This window comes from Sapajus apella, unplaced genomic scaffold, assembly GCF_009761245.1.
Source record: "Sapajus apella isolate SASKATOON/1434 unplaced genomic scaffold, GSC_monkey_1.0 scaffold18, whole genome shotgun sequence".
In the NCBI taxonomy this organism is placed as follows: domain Eukaryota; kingdom Metazoa; phylum Chordata; class Mammalia; order Primates; family Cebidae; genus Sapajus; species Sapajus apella.
In genome coordinates, this window is record NW_022436958.1 from 28,881,833 (window position 1) to 28,903,516 (window position 21,684).

A 21,684-nucleotide genomic window follows, 5' to 3' on the forward strand; every position below is an offset into this window, starting at 1 on the left:
AATCTACCTAGGTTTTACTATGAGCATTTTGCTTTGATTTCAGGTAGGTGAGGTATTGATTAACCCTATTTTTCTAAATCCAAAGCAAGAATTTTTACTTCAGCTGAAGTCACCTGCAGACATTTCCCATAGTTTGGAGCAATTTTAAAAAATATCTTGCATTTCTGCTTTTCTCTCCATATTTCCTTTCTTCGCTCCCTTCCTCTCTCCCAGCTGCAGGGATTTGTCCTCTAAAAGAGTGGGGGTGGGAGGGAACAAGGAATGGAAGCAAAGCAGGAAGCACGAGCTAGAGAATGCCAGGATCTGGCTTTTGTTATTGGTTGGCTGCCGCCTGATGGATAGACGAGGGAGGCGTGAACTCTCTCCAGTGTGTTCTGACGGAGCCGAAGTACAGAAACCATATTTACAGGTAAGAGCAAAAAAAAAAAAAAAAAAAACCAAAACAAAACCTTAAAAAAAGGAAAATTCTTTTTTTTTTCTTTAGAAGAGAATGCTTCTCAATTTTTATTGAAACAATTTTATAATAGGAAAATTATTCTGAGGACATTTTCTGAAAGTGTGTCCCTTTTATTACTTAAGGAAGCTTTGCAATGAGCTAGCTGTTCTTTCTCCCTGCAAAACCCTTAGCTCATTAAAAACAAAACAAAACAATCACTAGAGGCATGTCTTATCCTAAATAGCTTTCTGTGCAAGTGCCATTGAAGCAAAATTAATAGATAAAATGAATCATCATTTGTCTTTAAAAAAATTTTAAATTCAAGCGTATGTTACTAGGAATCGCAGGAAGGATGAGAAAACCTCCGTAAATTCCACAGGTCCTGAGAAAATGGAGCCTTTTCTGAATATACAATGTACAATTTTATGTGGTGGCTTTTAATATTGACAATACAGTAAAAGGCTTAGGAAAATTTTTTTTGCAGGTCATAGACTTTTAGCACTAATCTAGAATGAGCGATTTGTGTGTGTTTAAGCCCTTTTATTTAACTTACTCCTCTTGATAAATCTCATGTTGTTGAATATTTGCATTATTTTATTCAGTAAACTTCAATCTATGGGCTAAACAACTCTCTGTATTTGTTAACTTACATGGAGCCAATTTTATTTTAAATCTCAGAAATCTAATTTTGAAAGATTAAACACTGCTATAAAAATTAGCTTCATAACATGCATATTTCACTGGGTAGTTTCATTTATCAATCAAACACATCTAGCTAAGAATTCCATCAGGGCATTTATATTGTTGATAATGTCTCCAGGCAATATTTTTTTTAACAACTTTAAAGTTAAGGTGTTACTTTACTAGTTGCTTATATCTCCTAACATGGTCCTTTATTTTCCCTTAGGGAAAATAGAGACAAGTTCTAAGTATGTAGAATAAATAATATACTTATAGTAAAAACATACAAAAAATTGAACTCCCAGTCACTTAATTCTACTGTTATTTTAATTCATAAATATAGATCATTTAATGGTGGTGGAACCTCATTAAAATTGAGCTTTCAAGAATTATTATTGACGGGTACACTGGCAATCAATTAATACTTGTTGATTATAATAATAAAATAAAAATCTTTCAGTGAGGTAAATAATTTGTTGCTACATATTTTAATACTTTTTTGAATGAATCAAAACTAACAACAATAACTATATAATTTCTAAATATTTTTGCTGTTGTTTTTTCTTTTTGTTTTTGTTTTTCAATTTTTTTATTTATTGTACTTTTGTGTGTGTGTGAGAGAGATTTTGTCTTTGAATAAACAGACACAAATATAATAGTTTTTGCAAAATTAAGAGGGAGAAAATTGCTGAATATTAGGTTTGAATTATCTAAATGAATAAAGAAGTACCTTAAATTTTCTAAACATGCTAAATATAGTTAATAACATATTTATATGGTTAAGTGTCATAATGACCCAAGTAAATTTCTGGCATGATTTATTTTGAACTATTTCTGGATTTCAAAAATTATTACATAATATTGAAATTTTAGCATATTTCTAATTATTGATAGATCTTTCTGATTATGGTTTTTCAAGCAAAACAATGGTTGAAATTAATCCACCCCTCACCCCAAGATTGGAATTCAAGGTGATATATAAGGCCAGCTATTCGTCTCCTAAAATGTGTTAGAGGAAATAAATCAATGCAACTATATTTTTTAGAAATTATAAATTCTGAGTAATGCTACCTCCAGGAATGAAGGGGAATTGATGAAAATTAGAGAGCAGAGTTCCACATGGTTTTAAATTATTCTGTTTCCTTGGAAACCAGCTGCTGCAGATGCATTTTGCTTTCTTTGGCTAAAAATATCACCCTTTTAATAATCACTAAGGGAGAGAACTGAATAAAACCAGAGTATATTGTTACTGCATTTTATAATTTCCTTAATGGTTCACATATTTTGGATGAAAAGTAGATAAACCCTTTCTCAATCAGCATTTCCTATCAGCCACTGGCAGACGTCTGCAAGTCTTATAAAAATGAGACAACTGGGGTAGCTTTTATTGCGGAGTCCACAGGAAGAGATAGAGAGAGAGAATGTATGCTGGAGTGGAGACAAGAGGGAAAAAAAGCATAAAAGAAAACAGTTAGGAGGTTTCTGTCCAAGTGAAGGATGAAACAAGGCAAATGAAAACCATGTAAGGCTGTTCAGTGAGAAATGGGAGGGCATCACCATTTCTTTTTCCTTTGGTACAAAGATTTTAAAAATTTTAATGTAGGTTTTGAATGGAATTCACTATATACAACTTTGTTCCATTTCGCACAACACTCTTTCCTTTTTCTGTTTATGTTTGTAGCGGTTTGCAATATACTGAATAATACAATAAATTAAGAAGTATTTTTTTTACTGTTATCAATCACTTTAATCACCAAAAGAAAAGCTTGATATATATCCAGACTATGGATAGTGAGGAGCATTCAATACACATTTTGACATTAGAATAAGAATTTTTTAAACTTAATGTCAAAACCATGTTTCACTAATGCAGTTATTCTCTTACCTTTGTAATCTATTTAATATATATATAAATTACACTTTCCAATAACCTAAAAGCTATTTGTGTTAATGTAAAGGTCATTAATTTAAAATGTAATGCAAATTACTGTAAATGCACATATATCCTTTTTGCTTTATTTGAAATATTTTTGCTTTCTTTGAAAATAAACATTACTTTTATGTAGCTTTTCTCTACACAAAAATATCACAATTATCATCATAATCTACCCGAGGCAATTCCTTAATTTAAAACATTTTTATTATAAAATTATATGCTTCAAAGGCAGTACTGTCATTCCACACACCATTTTTGCAAATCTCTCAGCTATTTGTTGAGAGGAAAAATAATCATAAAGCTGTTACAGATTTCCTATTATTTTTATTATGATTCAGATGATATTCCTAACTCTATTTTCTCTTTACAACTCATTTAAATATTTGCAACATATCATACTTTATTTTCACAATATTAACCTTAGTCTGTTAGATTGTGTTAGCAACGTAGCAAGTAAAAGCCCCACGTGCTTAAACTATGTGTTAAAATGTTTAATATGTAGCCAATATATTATTTAAAGTTAAATTAATTTGGCATGTCAGTATGTTGTTTTTCAAAAAGAGGTAGGATGGTGGGAAGAAGTTTCTTTTTATCAATTAACATGAGCAAAGCACTTCAGTGACAGCACTTTCAACATAAATACTGATGACATTGAAGAGCATGTTAACAACAAATCAGATAGACTAGTAAATGCATTATGTAACCTGTGCAGATAACCCTTATTTAAGGAACAGCCAAAATTGTCAAAAGCATGTCAAGATTCTGAAGAGAACGTGTTTCGTAGGCTTACTCTCAACCACAGATAATTTTAAAATACAGTTTGTTAGTCATTTTCTACTTACTGCTTCATGCTTCTTTCTCTGCGAAAAGTAGCTTGCCAGAATTGTAGGTGGGTTTTTATGCCCTCTTAAAGCCTCACAAAATACTAAAGAAAATGAAATACTTAATAACTTCCCCTGTAATATAGGTAGACAACTTTAAGTCTGTTATGGAAATATGCTAGTTTGGCAAATAACCTCTCATTGTTGGAAATGGAGGAGTAGGATTTACAAGAAATGGAAATAACGCCAGACTAAGAAAGCTTGGGTTAGATTTCATAAAGTTCAAATTGTGCTATATACATCAGGTAACCCAGGCAAATAAAAAAATTACATTAACATTTGTGCTATAGTACACCGTAATTTAAAGGTATTATTACTCAGTTGTTATTTTTGACATATATTTAATACCTGATAGTTTAATACAGGATTTATTCAGATATTAAAAGGGGGTTGGTTAAAAGCAGCATTACTGCTTTTTAATTATGATTTTCTATGAAGAAGCAAGGAAAGGATTTGATTATCAAGCTAATGGTCACATTTGGATATTTCATATATATCAATGAATCAGTTGGGCAGATCATTTGATTTCTTAGTTAATTGCTTAGATTTCAGTTATTATAATGGTCTAAATGTTTGACCTGAAAACTTTTGAATGTGCATGCTCTGAGAAAACAGACTCAATATAACTTTTAAGGTGTTTAATTCAAGATTATAACGGTCTAGATAAATATTAGTGCCAATTCTAAGAATCACATATAGCAAGGGAATCACTTTAATATGAGATCAGCTTTATGATCAACTTCATAATCTCATATCATGGCCAAAAAGGTAGATAAGTATACATGTGACTTATTTCCAATAAGGTCTTACACTTTACTTAGTTCAAGAGCTTAATATATTATTTTCCAGTACCACAAAGGGTGGTGCACCCATTTCTCCATTTCTTCTGACTTGTGCACATTTATAAAAACGACATTATTTTCAACAAAAATCACCAAACACAAGCAAAGGTAACATATATATCTATATAACTTATTTTGTTTTATTTTTGTATTGTAGAGATAGAGATTTGCTATGTTGCTAGGCTTGACAGCAGCAGGCTATTCACAGGCAAGATTATAGTGCACAGCAGCCTCAAACTCCTGGGCTCCAATGATTCTTCTGCTGTAGCCTCCCAAGTGACTGAGGTCCGCAGGCTTATGCCACTGTGCCTGGCAAAAGTAAATTGTATGCAAGTGTTTATGTCTTTCAGTAACATTTACTATAAATTCCTTGGCCAATACTCATTTAATTCATGTATTAACTTTTCATATTTTAGTCTTCTATTGCCCTAGAAGCATGGGACTGCCCTGCAGAGAGAGTTTTTTCCTGGACTCTTCATTTTACCTATGACAAAATTAAGGCACAGAGAGGACAATGATTATATTTAGTGGGAAATTAAGCATTTGCTTATGCAAAACTACAACAGCCAGACACTATGTGTTTGTATTAAATATTGGATGTAGTGCGTTAAACACTGAATGAAAGAAAAGCAGAATTTAGAAAGGCTTTGCATGGAGGTGAAAAAGCATGGTGTGACCAGATGGTCTCTGATGCATAACAACACAGGGATTTTAGAGTTGTACAGAACTCTCCACTTCAGAGCTGCCCCTAGTATTCAGTGAACCAAATAGCTTTGACCTACTATCACAGTCTCTTTGACTTTTTTAGTTTGCTGTCACGGTCAGAATGCATTTCAGCTTTGTTTTCTGGTAAGTGTGGATAGAGTTAGTTGCTGTCATGTTGTGGATATATCACAATATATTTAATAAATAAAACAAATAGTTTCCAAAAAAGGAGCCCTGAAAGTATTTACAAAGATTTTCATTTACTCTTCTCTCCTCAGGTTAGGCTAGCCATGAAAAATCAATATTTGTCATCAATCATTATCTAGGTAATATCGGTTGTGATGGTGTCAGCATTTTAAAGCAGAAAGATTCTGGAAAGCGTTTTCAAAAGTGATTTTAAAAAAAGACCTCTTTGTTCAGTCTAATCAAAATTCCCTTCTCGTTGCTCATAAAACTCATACTTAAAATTTTAAATGATTTACCCCCTGTACATCCAAATCAATAAGGGCTCCAAGGCTGCTCTCAGGCTGTCCACTGAAGTTACCTACAGCTGAGTGTTAAATGGAAAACTGAGCTTGGGGATGCCATTATAATCTTCTATTTTAAGAGATCTTTCTACAACATACAGGCAGGGCCAAGGAGAGAAGCCCAGGGGCTGTCCTGTGCTCCCTGCCAGGGCTTCTTGGTGTGTGGTCATTACAGCACTTTGTAATCTCTCAGTACCCTTTTACCACTATCTAAATGATAGTTCTTCATGGCAAGGAGCTTCCTTTATCTCTGTGACAATGCCTAATACAGTGCCTGATACACAGTTATGTGCCCCCAAATTGTTTTGCTGACTGAATAATTAGGTAAATTGTCTTGTCAGATAGTTATCTAGCCTCCTCTTACATCCTCTCAATAACACTGTGCATTCTACGACATTCTCTTCCTTCCATGTTCTTCTCTCTTAATGCTATTCAATGTGACAGTGTCTGTGTCACACAAATGTCATTAAGTCACTCGAGGTTTTGTCTTGCAGACTCTTTATTGTCCAAACTCAATTTGTGCTCTCCTACATTAACAGGGGATTTAATCTGCATGTAGCTCCCATTTCATGCTTCCCTGCTCTGTTTCATTGTAATACTGCTCTGTTTCTGATACACACACACATATTATTGTATACTAAATCAATGGGTTAATTGTAAATTAATGTAATTAACCATAATTGTTATATTAATATATAATATAAATGTTAATTAATGTTTGTGTAAGAAAATATAGTAGTATATATTTAACCAATCTCTGACGGCTCTCATACATCCACTCTTAGTCAATGAATCCCCATTCTCTTGAATTAAATTTGTTAGCAACATTTGATTAAAGTTAAAATTATTCAGCAATTTTTTTTTTTTTTTTTTTGGCTGCTCTGGGCTTCACTTTCTGCCATTTGTGTTGTGTTCTGGTGAACAATTCTAAGCCATAACGCCTGGTAAGTGACAAAGCTGAATAAGCTACAAAGAAAAGAAGGGTGGATACTTGCATGCTGAGTGTCACTGGGGTTTACTATGCCTCAAGGTAAAGGTAAGCAGATCATATGAGACTGGTAGAAGTCCTTTGATACAAATATCACCACAACTAGGTAAAAATGACCAAAAAAATAAAGAATGAAATAGCCTTATGAATTTAATCTGAAGGGAAAAGAGTGCTTGCCAGTGTATCATAAATGTGTTCATTTATATGGAGCTGTACTATGGTATACATACATTCCTTAAATGTGTGATTCAGTCAGGCAGGCAGCATGCCTGTTTCTAGAAATGCGTCCTTTGAGCTAATAGGGTACTGTGACTTTGGCTTATCTATCGGGTTTTTAGGTAGTGCAGGATAATCATTAACGGGCTTCCTAATTGATTGCCTTTGCAGTCAAATAGGCATACCCTCTTATTGTCTGTGTAAATTTGGACCAGTTATTTAAGCTATCTGAGCCTTAGTCTTCCTATCTGCAAAATTCAGTTATCTACCTGGGTAGTATTGTGAAGATTGGTAGGTGTAGGTAGAGCACTTTTCAGTGCAGAATTTGGTGTATAGTAAGCCATTGTGTGTGCTTTTTCGTTGTTGCAAGTCATGCTTTTCTGTTTATAAGGGAAGAATGGAAGGAGCAAAATAGTCCCCAGTAGTTGTAATGACTTCTTAAGTATTATTGCTTGTTAGCAGATGAAAAAAACATCACCATTGATTGGCTAGATTTTCTATTTTTTCCATGTTAACTACAATTAAATCACTGGGCATCAGCTGATGAAGTTAGTATTGTATGAGAAAGCGCAATTGTGAAAACAAATCCTAGAACTATTAAAGAAGAGCAAAGGTAGGACCTTCAAAATATTAATATCAAGCATTTTCGAAATTGGGACATAGTTCTCAGAAAAATAATTAAAGTTTCCATAAAAATGTTCTGTGGTTAAATAAGTTTAGGAAAATCTGGATATTTAAATAAGATCCATTCCTGTTAAGTCTTTTCTATGATAATGCACACTAAGACTTTTAGTGAAGGGTGTGTAATATTAAGAAATTGTAGGCCAGGTGCAGTGGCTCATGCCTGTAATCCCAGCACTTTGGGAGGCCGAGGCAAGAAGGTCACCTGAGGTCAGGAGTTCAAGACTAGCCTGACCAACATGGTGAAACCCCTTATCTACTAAAAATAAAAATTAAAAAAAAATTGCCAGGTGTGGCAATCGCCTGTAATCTCAGCTACCCTGGACGCTGAGGCAGGAGATTGCTTGAACCCGAGAGGTGAAGGGTGGAGGTTGGAGGTTGCAGTGAGCCAAGATGGTGCCACTGCACTCCAGCTGGGTGACAAAGCCAGAGTCAGTCTTCAAAAAAAAAAAAAAAAAATTGTAGGCCTGTAGGCCAGGTGTTAGCTCAAACTTGTAATCCCATCACTTTGGGAGGCCAAGGCAGGCAGATCACTTGAGGTCAAGAATTTGACACCAGCCTGGCCAACATGATGAAACTTTGTTGCTGCAAAAGATACAAAAATTAGCCAGGTGTGCTGGTGAGTAGCTGTAGTCCCAGCTACTTGGGAGGCCAAGGTGGGAGAATCACTTGAACTCGTGAGGTGGAGGTTGCAGTGAGCCAAGATCACCTCTCTGCACTCTAGCCTAGATGTCAGAGTGAGACCCTGTCTCAAAAAAAAAAAAAAAAAAAAAAAGACATTGTTAGACCTGCTTCACTGCTTCATCATAGACCCCTTCCCAACACAAAAGTCACCTACTAAAATCTTGCAGATTGAGTTTTGTATATGCTTCACTAAGCATTTTTAAGGCAGATATATATCTACTATGTTATTAAAGAACATCTAACTCAATTCTAAAGCATGGTCTACATTTTATAATTTTCAAACTATAAAAATGGTTCCAATGTTTCTAATATAAAAACATTTCCAAAATTATTCAATTATATATGTGTTCATTCTTCATCGGAGTAATATATTCAATTTTTTAAATTTTCGCTCTTTTTCTCTACCCCATATTGTGCTCTTAAACTTCAAAAAGGCAGCATGTATATGAATGTTTCAAAATATTTGCTATCCAAAGAAGTTTTATTTCCAAAAGCATGATTCCATTTTGTTTAAACTTCTTCTCTATGAGGAAAATCTGGAGACTACTCCTTTGCTCTTATGTCTTCTCTTCTGTTTACGTTACTTTTCTGCTTCAAAAGTACCTGGTTATTTATTGAACATTTCTTGAATCTTTGAATAAGATCTGATTCTTCAGTTACTCACAGTCTACTGAGAAATTGGGTAGAAAACCTATGCCAAGTTTTATGTAGAAGGGATGTAGCATGACCATAAAAAGCACAGTCTATGGAGTCAGGCAAGCTGGGTTTTAATTCCAGCTCAGTTACTTATTTGCCTTTGTCAATGAACCTAAGTTACTTCCGATCCTAAGCCTCATGTTGCTCCATGCTAAACAGGGAAGCATAATACTTAATTTAGAATCACTATAAAGGCGAACGAGATAACATGTTCACAGAATTTAGTTTCTAGCACCAAGTAAACACTTAGGAACATTATTATGATCTGTTTATCCAAAAGCAAAGCTATTTATTAACTAAAAAAATTAGGACATTTTGGCCAATATGAAAAAAAGAATCCCAAAGAATTCTCATTAAATTCTGTGAAGGCACCTAGCTACAAAGAGCGTTCATGGCCTACTTCTTCTGTAAAGACAGTTGAAAAATACAAAAAATCACAAACAGAATGTGTTTTTGATAGCTATTATGAATGTTGACAAACAACATTTATGTATATTTTACCAGAAAAAGGAAAATTAAGTAACTTACACACACACATACACGCACAAACACACAAACACATTAAGAATAAAAAGAAAGTATGTGAGATAAAAAAATCTAATCCTAAGTATTCAAAACCAAAACAATATCAAGCAGTGAGATATCGAGTATGTAATATACTCGAACCTAAGTGTGTGATGATAAAAGTATGATTTCAAGTGCCCAAATGCCTGGGTGTGAATTCTGGCTCTAAAACTAATTAGCTGTATTACTTTGGCCTCATCACCTAACCCCGTGTCAGTTTTTAATCTTTAAATGGTGTTATTAATAGTAATGCCTATCTCATATGGCTATGAAGATTAAATGAGTTGATATATATTATACTAATTTTCTATTGCCATGTAACAAATTCCCACAAACTTAACAACATAAAACCACATTTATTTATGAGCTTATAGTACTGTAGGTTAGAAGTCCTACACAGGCACTTTGGGAGGCTGATGTGGGAGGTTTGCTCGAGCTCAGGAGAACAAGGTAAACCTGGGCAGCATAGCAGCATAGTGAGATGCCATCTCTAATAAAAATCAAAACAATTAATCAGGCATGGTGGTACATGCCTGTAGTCCACTACTTGGAGGCTCAGGTGGGAGTGTCACTTGAGCCCATGAGGTTAAGGCTGCACTGAGTCATGGTTGTGCCACTGCCCTCCAGCCTGGGTGAGAGAGTGAGACCCAGTCAAAAAAAAAAAAAAAAAATGTCCTGCACTGTATGGCTAGGTTCTTTGTTCAGGTCCTCACAAGGTTAGAATACATGTGTCACTTGGCTAAACTCTTATCTGGTCACTCTGGGGAAAAATCTACCTCCAAGCTCATTCTTGTTTTTGGCAGAATTTTGAATTCTGCTCCTTGGGATAACAGACTGAGAGGTTTCTGTTTCTTGCTTGCTGTCAGCTGGCTGAAGGCTGTTCACAGTTCCTAGAGGCTGCACATGTGCACTATCATGTGACCATTTTCTGCTTCAATGTCAGCCACAGAGAATCTCTCTCTCTCATTGAATCCCTCTCATCCTTAGTATCTGACCTCTAGATCTTGCTTTAAAGAGCTTGTGTGATTATATCAAGTCCACCTGCATAATCTCCCTATCTGGTTTGGGACTTTAATTCATATTTAAAATCATTTTTAACATAAACATAGCAACATAAACACAATCACAGCAGTGTTATCTCATGTTATTCACATGTCTAGGGATATACAGGCATGGGGGTGTACATTAAGTGGTAGGGAATCTTAAGGGCCACTTTAGAATCCTGCTTAGTACATATATGAAGTGTTAGAAGAGTACTTGGCACATAGTAAGCACTATATGTGTGTTAACTATTATTATTATCTTGAGTAGCTGACAAGTTTATAAACAAATTTTAAAAACAGCAATGCCACAGTATTGGCAAGAGTGAAGTAATAATATCCCAAAGCACCCTTAAAGAAATATAAATTGGCAGGACCTTACTGGCAATCAAGTTGGCAATGTATATGGAAGACTCAATACTTCCACTTCTAGGAATTTATCCTTAAAGGTATAATTAGAGATATGCATACACACACACACACACACACAGAGAGAGAGAGAGAGAGTTATGGCTAGGTGCAGTGGCTCACACCTGTAATCCCAGCACTTTGAGAGGCTGAGCAGGAGGATTGCTTGAGCCCAGGAATTCAAAACCAACATGGACAACATTGCGAGACTCTGGATCTATAAAAATATGAAAAAAAATTAAATGAAAAAGGAAATGCTAATTATACTGTGATTTATAATAACAAACACTTAAAAACAAAACAAACATGTCCCTTTAGAGGTTTGGTTAAATATCATGGCCTAGTTATTTAGTGAAATACAATGTATTAGACACAAAACCAAAAATCAAATAAAACAAAAACACACGGTTTTGGAAAATATTCAATTAGGTTATATGCTTATATTATTAGTGGAGAAACTACAGGTATAAAATTGCACATACTGAGTTAATCAATGCACACTCCTTCCTGTAGTGTGAGGTGGACTCTTGGCAAGATATGGTCATTTGACTAGGGAGGGAATATACCCTCACAAACCCCATGAGATTGCTGTAGTTCAAACCAGACTGTTGGTGACTACTTTAGGGAGGACCAGCACCTTTCCTGGAGCGTGAAGTGGGCTTTGACAAAACAGGGTCACTTAACAAGGTGACCCACCCACCAAAACAACCAGGGCATCCTCAACAGGAAGGCTTGGCACCATCTTTCCTAGTTCTCTGTGCTGCCTCTATTCATGTCTGCCTCAAAGTGGAAACAGTGTGGTGTGAGCCCTCGCTCCTGATTTATAGTTCTCCTTTATGCTAAACTGGCTAGATTACACTCTCAGACAAGATTTTACAGTATGATTTTTGTTTGTAGCTACAATACAAGGCATACTGGAATAAAAAATATGTACCAGTGAGATGGGGAGAATGGAAATTGGAACACCTACAATGCACATTCTGGCATTATAAAACAGCTACATGGAGGCCATTATCCTAAGCAAACTAACACAGGAACAGAAAACCAAATACCACACGTCTCACTTGTAAGTGGGAGCTAAACACTGAATATATATGGGTGCAAAGATGGGAAAGATAGACACTAGGGAGGTCTTGAGGTGGGAGAGTACAGGAAGGCGGACCGGAGGCTACCTAGTGGGTACTATGCTCACTACCTTGCTGACAAGATCATGTGTACACCAAGCCCTTGCGACACAAAATTTACACATTTAACAAAGCTGCACACATACTTCCTGAACCTAAAATAAAATAGAAGGAAAAAAAAAAATAAAACAGCTACTATTAGACCCATTTGACAGGTAAGAAAACTCAGACTGAGAGAAACTGATTAAGTTGCACAAGAGCTCCTATTCTGGAAATGGTGAAGCCAGGTTTTGAAGCAACTGGTGTTTCACCATGCCAGAGATTCCTGGTGGTTTCTGAGGATCTGTATATATATTTAAAATCTCCCCAGGAAATTTAATGATTAGCCTAGTGTGAGTCCTACTGTAGTTAGTACACATTACTGCTTCCCTATATAAATGAAGGCAAATTAGTAGTAATAGTGTAGATTGCTTTTTTTTGTTGTTGTTGGATGGAATCTTGCTCTGTTGCCCAGGCTGGAGTGCAGTGGAGTGATCTTGACTCATTGCAACCTCCAACTCATGGGTCCAAGTGATTCTCGTGCCTCAGCTTCCTGAGTATCTGGGACTACAGGTGCATACCACTATATCAGGTCAATTTTTCTTTTCTTTTTTTTTTTTTTTTTTTTTTGAGACAGAGTTTCACTCTTGTTGCCCAGGCTGGAGTGCAGTGGAAGATCTCTGCTCACCACAAACTTTGCTTCCCAGTTTCAAGCGATTCTTCCGCCTCAGCCTTCCGAGTAGCTGGGATTGTTTGTCAGGCTGGTCTCGAACTCCTGACCTCAGGTGATCTGCCCACCTTGGCCTCCCAAAGTGCTGGGATTACAGGTGTGAGCCACCACACCTGGCCCACCAGGCCAATTTTTGTATTTTTTGTAAAGACAGGGTTTCACCATGTTGGTCAGGCTGTTCTCAAACTGGTGACCTCAGGTGTTCAACCCCCTTGGCCTTCCAAATTGCTAGGTTTACAGGTGTGAGCCACCACACCCAGTCAACAGATATGCTTTTAATTGAGGGATACAGATATAACCACAAATTCAGATTGAAACAATTCTTCCCATTTACCTTTCAACCCAAAGGGGTATATACCAAAATTCCTAATTTTTGAAACTAGCGTCTACCCTTAGATTCTACAACCTAGGCTGGCTTCTTCCACCTCTTGCTTGCTATGACTACATTGATAAAAAGCAATGTTCTCATTTAGGAATTTCCCTCCAGCCTTCTCAGAATCTGTCTTCCATGTCATCAAATATACTTTCACCTTGTATTCCCAGGACTGTTCAATTTACATTCACCTTTATTCTGCATCCATTTTTACCTTCAACAATCTGTCCCCATTCTTGTACTAGATTTTGCCAGTTAACCTCCTGTAATCAACCTAAGCCCATGATTATATCCAAGCTATAGAGCAAGTGTCCTTGCAGTGGCAGGAGAGGGGGAAAGCACACACACACGCACACACACACACACACACACACACACACACACATAATTACATATCTAACATATATATGTAATTGCATGTATAACATATATATGTGAAATTGCATATATTATATAATTACATAAATATGTGTAATTACATTTATATGTAATATATGTAATATATATAAACTTATATGTAGTACATATTATATGTAGTATATGTATATATGCATATATACATATATGTAATATATTATATGTAGTATATGTATATATGCATGTATACATAGTATATGTTATGTAATATATATACATATATGTATATACCACATGTAATATATGTATATATCACATGTAATATGTTATATGTAATACATATGTAATTACATATATATTTTTACTTACATATGTATATTACAGTTGTGGAGGTTTACTATTAAGTATACCCAGGCTCTGGGCAGGGCATTCAGTTCCTTTGTCCATAACTATAAAATCTCAACCATTGAATGTAGGAATCTGTCAGACTTGCCTGGTAACAACAAACATTTAAGTCCCTTGCAGAGGATCCATCTAAGCTCTAACTCTCTGAATTTTAGAAAACTAACTTCTGTTTGTAGAAACGTCAATGTAGCCAATATTCATTGTAGTTCTTTTTCAAAATGGCAATTTTAGATTTTTATCTTTGTATTTTGTAAGTGGTCTATCCTGAGTCAGTTGTTTCTTGTAACAACAGCATAAAAATTAGTAACTTACAATTTTCTATTGTTACTTTTAAATACTAATAATCTCCTTACATTCTTTTAAGCCTCTAAGTTTAAAGTTACTAAACTGTCATTTTGAATATTTTAATCCAAACTCTGATTATTCTATGTCTTAATCAGTTCCGGTTACCACAACAAAATATCATAGACTGAGAGGCTTATAAACTACAGAAATTTATTTCTTATAGTTCTGGAGGATGGAAGTTCAAAATCAAGGTGCTGATAGATACTGTGCCTGGTGAGGGACTGCTTTCTACACAGCCATGTTTTTGCTGTAACCTCATATGGCAAGAGGGCAAGGGATCTCTTCTGGGGTCCTTTACAACAGCACCCATCCGCCTTCATGACTTACTTATTTCCTCAAAGCTCCACCCTCTAATAACACCACCTTGGGGTCAGGATTTCAACATATGAATTTTAGGGGGCTCAACCATTCAGATCATAACATTCTATTACATAAATACAGCAATTGTAACAATTTTTATCTTAGGAAAGCTAGTAAGAAAATTGTATTTAATATACTTCTCAAAATGAATAATTATGTATAGAATCAGTAATAATTCATTAGAGCTATTTATTTTATTTTATTTTTGAGACAGAGTCCCACTGTCATCTAGGCTAGAGTGCAGTGGCACAATCTTGGCTCACTGCAGCCTCTACCTCCCAGTTCAGCGATTTTTCTTATGCTTCAGCCTCCCAAGTAGCTGGGATTACAGGCATGCACCACCACTCTCAGCTAATTTTTGTATTTTTAGTAGAGATGGGATTTTACTATGTTGGCAGGCTGGTCTTGAACTCCTGGCCTCAAGTGATCCACCTGCCTCTGCCTCCCAAAATGCTGGGATTACAGGAGATCTATTTTAAAAACATACTAAGGTATCATCTCCTTAGACCAACACAGGACTTTTAAGGGGACTTTTAAGAATTGAGTAACTTCTTTCTAACTTCTAACATGCACAACAAATACAATTTTTCAGTGCTAGAAAATACAAATCAAGTCATCTGTACTTCCCTCTGTTTGCCAACAATTTTTTTCCAGCCATATACTGTCAGAAAGAGCATTCTGTATTACAGGATGATTTTAAAATATTGTTTATTTTCACTTTTGCTTGACTATGTGGATGGGACAAACTCAGTAAAGAATGTTCATAGTAACTGTCTTCTCCCTTAGTTTTCCTCCCTTCTCATCTATTGCTGCAGACATCTGAATGGGAGTAGCATCTTATTCTCTCTCATGATTTAGCTTTCCCTGTATGATCTTGCTTCTATTGCCACGGAATCATTACAACATCGCAATTTTAGCAATACAACCAGAGTGTACTCCAGTAGAATTAGATTGTTGAAAACAAAATAGAATAAAACAATTCTTTTCTCTCTCACTGTCTCCCTCAATTATTTCTCTTTCTCTCGCTCTTTCTCTCTCTCTTTTTGAGTCTTCTAGGCTTTAGATTTTTTTTCCACCTTATTTTTGTCTTTACCTAGATATGTAATCATACAATTTAATCTTTCTCTAATGACTTTGTACAAGAATTTTCAGCACCTCAAGGGCATAGAAGTATAAGTATGAGCAAATGTAACACATTGACAGAGATTATTTACATTGATTTTATATTAAAGAAATCAATTAAACAACTTAATTTCTAAATAGTTTCCTATAGCTAATAAACACAAGGCACAACAGCATTTTTAAAAATCAACAATAGCTTTCAGTCTTTCAAAGCTTTTCTGCAATATTTCTAAAACTGCCAAATGTCACTTGAAGATGAGCCTCTCTCTAAACAAATAAAGGTTACATTAGGCCTACAGGTAAGTTTTTAAGATGCAGGCTGCTTGGCTTTCAAACAGGGTCAACCCAGAGCCAGAGACCTATAGTCCCTATTGTAGTAGGTAGTGGCTGTAATTTGACTTTGAAAAGTCTTGAATAAATAAATTTAGGGTGAATTGTAGATAAAATAGTTATTAATTCCGTGCCTCCCTTTTCCCATTAGTAAGTAAATCCTTGAGAATGATCACCATCCATATATTGCCTTTTCTCTATTGAATTAAAATAAATGTTTATTTAGAATGATAAAAGAAAGACTACATTTTTGTTGTCATTTTGCCACAGTAGCACCGAAAATAGTACAAAGTACCTGAATGATTCCTATTTTAAATCTAATAGTAAGGTGTCTCCTTATTATCATCAAATAATTAACAAAGCTAGAAACCAGAGGTGGTCCTAGGTGAAATTAAGCAACAAAATTCTTTTAGAAAACCCTTTGACCTTCCCTCCACTTTGTCTTCTTTCTAAATTCTAATTCTCCAACTGCCACCCCAAAAGAACTAGTGACCTCTTCAGCCCTGTGACTAGTTAGTTTTCTGACTGTAACTGCTCATCAAAGTGGCTAAATCCTTCCTAATGGATTTTTTCTTTTTCCCATCAAACCTACCTTCTTCACTATAGACACTCTGTTTTCTGATGAAATAACAAACTAATGAGGTGTCCCTTTAAAATGTAAGCCATATCTTGGTACTACACTACTTAAACCCTGTAGTTTTAGGTAACCATATTGGCTTTCACCTCACTTAGAGAAATAGCCGAAGTCCTTAAAGGCTCTCTACAGTCTAGCCCTGAAGACCTGTCTGACCTTGGCATCCACTGTGCCTCTCTTGGGCTTTGGCACACACCATTCCTTTGTCTTGGACTGCTCTTCACTAAGAAGCCCACATTGTTGGTTTCCTCACTTCCTTCATGTTATTACCTCTTGGTGGAGTGACATTAGTTCACCGATCAACTAAAGATGGAATGTTCTTGCTCAGTCAACTCTGTAGTCACCATATCACTTAATGGCTTATTTTTCTCAATAGCATTCACCTCCGTATGATGTTTATATATTTAATTTATCTGTTTCTTCTTCTTATTTGTCTACCCCTTCCCCTAGTAACACCCAGTAAATAAGTACCATTAGAGTAAAATAAATAAATAAGAACAAAACAAACTTCGATGTTGCTTCTTTATCACTCCCCAGCATCTAAAATAGTCACTGGAACATAATAAAAGCTCAATAGATGTTTACTGAATAATGAATGGCCCTTAAACAAATGACAGCAAAATAGATCCCTTTTCTATGTAATAGCATAAATGACCAAAGAATGATACTCAAATTCCCTTAAAAAAAAAAAAAAAAGGAGTCATTGGTGTTCAGTGTGGAGGCTGGCAGAACACGATGATATGATAAGGTAAAAGTAAGTCTCTTAGAAGCCAAAGCCATCTATAAGCTGGGGATATGAGGAAGCAGAAAATACAGAAACAGAGGAATCCAGTCAACAGAAAGACCTGGAATAAATATGCCCCAAGGAATTTCAGCTACCAAAATCAAGGATGAGCATGACGTCCACAAGTGACACAAGGAGGGTAGTTAGTCCTTAGTTTGCTACTTTCTTAAAAATAAAAAAGTCACTCCAGACTTGATTCTTACTACCAGAAAGGCATAGATAGGACTGCCATGCTGGTGTTTGATGTCACCTCTCCTTGATATCATATATTGTACAGGTGTCTTTTGTAAAATAAGTTTGTTCCCCCAACTGATGCATCTCTATTCAAGAGCATTTCAGATAGTGGGTTGAGCTGTTGGGGAAGAGACTATTTTGATTCCCTAGTTTGTTAATCCTTCCAAGTTATATATCTAAACCAATCTTGGGCTATCTTGTAGAGCCAGTTCAAGTTGGGATTAAAATTACAATGCAAACTAAAAATTGCTTCTTTGGCTTTGTAAACAAAATTAACAAGAGAAAGAAAAATGCAGATTCTGAATATAAATGGGGCGTTGCCCAGAGTTAGAGGAGATTAAATAAGGAAAGCACGGAGCAAAATAACCCGTACCCACGTGACAGCTTTACCCTTTGGCCTGAGCATGCTTTCTCTGGCTTCCACAGGTCATACTTCTTACTACCTGCTGTCTCCTTGAATAAGAAGCCGTTTATTATTGTACTTATACTATCTTTTTCCTTCAGGTAAAGTGTTTCTCGGTATCCTTGCTGCAAATAACAGTAGACAAAAGAGAAAACTAAGGTGACTTTATGATTTTATTATGTTTACCTTAACTTACTTATCAAGGTTACCTACCACTGTAGGAAATTTTATTTGCAACCCACCATCGCTTTCACTGTTCCTCTATATAGCTATGAAGAAATTGCTACTCTCAGAGGTTTAGTGATTCATCTAAATTGACATAAACAAATTTTAAGAAATGTTATCAGGCTACATATGACTGGCTTTTGCTGACCATGTTGATACAGAGAGCGAAGAGATTTAAATTAATATTTTATTCGATAAAAGATTTAGGGACTCTGGTTTACCATGTATAAAATCTATTCAGCCAGCCTCCTTGACATAGGACTCAAGTATTCCCTGTAGCTCTGCTAAATTGACTGAAAACATGATAAGGCATCTAAATTCTGTAGGTATCACCATTCCTAGCAACCAATTTGATTTTTGATGGACAAAGAGCCCCAGGAAAGTAGATGCCTTTATACCTGAGAAAAAAAGAAATCCCAAGCAAGACAGACATACCCTCATCTGTATGCTCTGGATATGACAGCATGCAAGTGAGTGATCTATTTTGTTCTGAACTCTGACTCTGTCATTGGCAGTACACAATTTACTAGAACAAATCAAATAAGTGTATTTGACTCCTATTTTGACGTTTCAAAACACTAAGCCATATTTCCTTATACAGCAAATGTATTCGTATTTTTAATTTTTACTTTTTCTTACAAGACACTGTTGTCAGAATGAGAATGAAAATAACGACTCAGTGGAATTGTCTTCAGTGCTTTCCAACATTATGGGAAGAATAATTTCTGCATGAATATGATAATGTGGTATGCGTGGTTCAAAAATTTGCAGCCCCCTCCAATGACTTTGAGACTTTGCCTATGCAGTCAGCAGCCAAATATTTCAATGCTCCATTGCTCCCATTCCTGCTACAGATACATGTGACAGCGCTGCAGCTATGAGTGGAATTTTAAAGGGGAAGTTTGAAGAAGTCGACGGCTCCTCACCCTGCTCTTCTGTGCAGGAATCAGATGATGAAGTTTTCAGCTGTGACAGTGCTGAGAGTGTTGATAGTGTCAATCCGTTCACTTTTAATAATTTAACCAGTGAGTATCTAAAGCTCTGTTTCAGTTATGCTCTAAATTGTGTTGCATGGCCCATTCTTGGGGGCTTTAGCTTTATTCACTGGCTTGTATCTGCTCTTAAGTTCTTCATCATACCAAATTATTTGTAACATATGAAATAATTTTGGTTCATTAGACTTCAGCAATATACTTCTACTCATTTCTGTGGAGTGAGAATACAGGAGGCAGAAATGAGTCAAATCAGAGGTAAGCAGACAGCAACTGAAAATAATTTAATGTGTGTCTTCAGCTTGCTGAAATAAATCTATCTTTTGAAATCTAATCAGTTAAGCCATTTTGAACTGCTGTAGCATGGTCAACGAGTTGCAGAATATTTATAGTGCTGAATGTAATACATTTACTTCCTAGATGAGAAAATGATGTTTGTTTTTAAAAAGATTGCTTATGTGAAATTAAGGCCTTGAAAGCCTTGAAATCCCATAGTTGGACACAGGTAAAACTCAGACTGAAGGCCTGGTTCATGCACTTGAGTAAGGCCAGCTTTCTTCATGTATATACTTCTCCCAAGAAGTTCATGTGAATAACACCATCTAGCTTAGTATGATACGTTCTGACTTAAAATTCTACCCATTTTCAAATTGCATTCCTTGTAACAGATGCCCAAATGAACGCTGTGAACTAGGTGATCCTTTTCCAACAGCTCTGTGCTCATTTAACCTCAATTATTAAGGGAAAAGGAATCTCAAAATTATATTTTAGAAGAGTTAACATGCAAAACAAAATTAAATGAAGTGAAAGCCCCTTGCCTTCACCCATCCCTCATGAGATGAGGGGTGTAAACGTCCTTTTAATGTTGTATTCCATGAGTAAAGGTAAAAATTATCCAACATAAAAGGTGTTTGGCACCTGCAATCCCAGCTACTCAGGAGGCTGAGGCTTGAGAATTGCTTGAACCCAGGAGGCGGAGGTTGTAGTAAGCCGAGATCGTGCCATTGCACTCCAGCCTGGAGACAGAGTGAGACTTCATCTCAAAAAAAAAAAAAAAAAAAGAAAAAAAAATTCATACTAAAGTTCATCCAATGTAGTTCTGTGACATGAGATCCTGTTTTTAATCCTCTTCTTTCTCCCCCAGGATTTAAAATTTTATTAGGTATTCGTAATTCTCCTTCATCATTGTTAGAAAAATTTAGAATAAAAATATAGTATCTCTTGACTGAAGTAGAACCTTTTTTATTTGGAACTTCTAGGAAGTATTAAAAAGTAAGGAGGAGATAAAAGAACACTTGGGAGAAGGGAGAACACAAGAGCTGTTCTGAGGATATGATTCTCCAGTTTACGTGGAAAGGTTATGGCCAGAGAGTGGAATTTCAGAGGATAAGTTTTGTTTGGGATTTGTCTAAAGCCTTTTCACCCCTCCAAGTGACTGTAACCTTGTGGATGGCACTGATACTGCCTCTTCCACTGAGCCGTTACCTGTGATGCCTAGAAGGGTTCTGAGCACTGGATGATGCTTGCAGGTTTTTTATTGACTGAATGAATTAATTTCTGACAAATCTTAAAAGCTGGAGAGAATTAGTTCACTAGATATTCTTAACCTTAGACAAGCAACAATACATGTTTACATTCAAGACCCTTGGGAGCACTATTCAAACCCTTTCTGTGTACTTGGGAGAGCTCTTCTTTTTCAAGTCCTAGAGCACTGCAGGAACTGCCTACTATTTCTCAATCTTTTTTTTTTTTTCCCTTTAGCCACTCCTAAAAAAAAATCAGTTTAAAACTCTATATCTTTGAGATATTCCCTCATCTAGCAGTGCCGTGCAGTGTCTTCCACACCCCTGTGATATATTTTTTTTAAATCTCCAGCATGCTTACAACCTCCTTGGTGTCTATGACTTTCTACAAATTGGCCCTCTCCTGGAAAAATCTATTG

General features: G+C 35.8%; 1 protein-coding gene across 3 annotated transcripts in view; it reads left to right on the top strand.

Annotated features, from left to right (window-relative positions):
• The first annotated feature begins 312 nt into the window (after positions 1–312).
• The window catches only part of CSRNP3 (cysteine and serine rich nuclear protein 3), a 203,176-nt gene continuing 181,804 nt past the window's right edge, over positions 313–21,684 (top strand). The window contains exons 1-2 of one of the 3 annotated variants that reach the window (XM_032286595.1): positions 313–409; positions 19,605–19,775. The gene's annotated coding sequence lies outside the window, so the exon portion shown is untranslated. Of the gene's footprint in view, positions 410–6,934; positions 6,953–19,604; positions 19,776–21,684 lie in introns of those variants that run through there. The other 2 variants (XM_032286596.1, XM_032286600.1) reach the window with 2 other exon arrangements.